General features: G+C 43.4%; 1 pseudogene; it reads left to right on the top strand.

Annotated features, from left to right (window-relative positions):
- Positions 1-844: 844 nt before the first annotated feature.
- On the top strand, positions 845-962 carry LOC126263844 (5S ribosomal RNA; annotated as a pseudogene).
- The last annotated feature ends 1,236 nt before the right edge of the window (positions 963-2,198 follow it).

Genomic DNA, 2,198 nt, shown 5'->3' with positions numbered 1-2,198 from the left:
CAAAAATCAAGGAGCTGTTGTGTACCATCTAGAACTTCAGTGCTGCAAATCAGTGTATCTGGGAATTACAGGCAGAAATTTCAGATCTAGGTACGAAGAACACATAAGTAGCTGGAAATATGAAAAGAGGCGTTCTGTCTTCGCTCAACACCTAATAAACTGTGGACATGAACCATCTAACACGGAACAGGGCATGAAAACTGTTAGGAGGAACGATCCCAACAGAAAACTTCTGATATTAGAAGGAAACTTTCGCATAAACAGAACCATTGCAGTGAACAACAAAGTAATAAATGACCAAATCAATATAAGCAATAACCCTTTGGTCATATTAGCCCCTAAGACAACAACAGAGATGAATAGCATACTTAGAAAAAGAATGAAAAAAAAAGAAAGCGCGAGGGCGCGCGCGTGCACACACACACACACACACACACACACACACACACACACACACACACACTCACGCGCACACACACACAGACAACAAACAAAAGAATAGTAAACTATGTAAAGACACCACAACACAAACAAGGAATGAAAGGGAAGTGTTAAATGAAAATATGTTCACAATAACGTATAAAATCGGACATCCTGGGTACACAGACATCTGAATACAACTTTAGGATGGCACATAGGCAGTAACAATGTCAAAAATCATAAATAGAAACACATACTAATTGAACATCACTGAACTTGTGCTACCAACAGTTGTTTCTCGCCTAACATAAAAAAATAAGAAAAAACGTAATATAAGAGCGATCTTTCTCTTTTCAAGATCCAGCCGGTCGCAAAATGGAAATCATAGTAAAAGCCAAAATGTTTCATTGGTAACATTTAGCTGGACAACGGCCTTGCCGCAGTGGATACACCGGTTCCCGTGAGATCACCGAAGTTAAGCGCTGTCGGGCGTGGTCGGCACTTGGATGGGTGACCATCCAGGCCGCCATGCGCTGTTGTCATTTTTCGGTGTGCACTCAGCCTCGTGATGCCAATTGAGGAGCTACTCGACCGAATAGTAGCGGCTTCGGTCAAGAATACTATCATAACGACCGGGAGAGCAGTGTGCTGACCCCACACCCCTCCTATCCGCATCTTCCTCGGAGGATGACACGGCGGTCGGATGATCCCGATGGGTCACTTGTGGCCTGTAGACGGGACTGGTGGTAACATTCAGCTGCACCTTCCAGCTACTTCTCTGGATAGTTGCCGCCGCTCTGACTTGGACGTTTGTAGTGGCGTGGTACAAGTTTCCAATACGGTCATCGTAGAAGGCAACCGCGTGTGATTTACGCCAGTTTTCTACGTTGGTCTCCAGTTCATTGTCTGTGACAAAATGCTGCCGTCATATCCACCGGTTTGTGTGACTAAAGAGATGAAAATCAGAGGGAGCCGAGTTAGGGCTGTATGGTGGGTGATCAAACGCTTCCTATCATGGACGCCTGTACGTCTTGCGTCAAAGTTCCTGCAGCATTGCCGCTCTTTACAGTCACTCATGACAGTTACGTTACGTCGGTCGCATGGAAATCAGGCGGAAGCTCTCAGCACTCACTTTACACTTGGCGATAGACTATTGTTCCAGACAACTTTTAAGTGCTGACTGTGCCCTCAGAACTGAAAAGTGCGACATGACGCGATAGGTGGGCATACCAGAGATACTGCGCAACGTATCTGGCAAAGCTTCGTGTGATATTCACTGTGATTTTAATTTCGCCACCGATGGGACCTTAAAAAAATAGCCTTCATGATAACAAGCCTGTAACTATTATATAACGGAAATCGTATTACAGGTCACTGAAGATGCGTCACAAATAGAAAGAAGCGAAACTTATATGGCACAATATAAACAGTCTTTCATTTAGTTGCATTAGACGAACTATAGCCCAAGAACATAGAAGCAGCTAAGGACCGACGGAAAACCTTAAAAGCGACGAAATTACTAACGAACACATGAGACCTTGTCACGTTGCTCCACCGAAAAGTTTTAGCACAGATACCTTTTCGCACCTAATACACAATGTATAAATACTAAGTACATACTATGTATACTGCTAACTCTGACCCAATGAAATATTAAAATATTTTCCCAACACAACAAAACACATGTAATCAAGTAAATGAGGATTTTATCCTGCTGAAAAATGTATTGGCACACTGTACGACGTTTGTTACTGTGTTTGTGCAATCGGAGTTGACGA

This window comes from Schistocerca nitens, chromosome 6 (assembly GCF_023898315.1).
Source record: "Schistocerca nitens isolate TAMUIC-IGC-003100 chromosome 6, iqSchNite1.1, whole genome shotgun sequence".
In the NCBI taxonomy this organism is placed as follows: Eukaryota; Metazoa; Arthropoda; class Insecta; order Orthoptera; family Acrididae; genus Schistocerca; species Schistocerca nitens.
The sequence above is the reverse complement of the archived record's forward strand: the minus strand, read 5'-3'. Positions and strand labels throughout refer to the sequence as shown.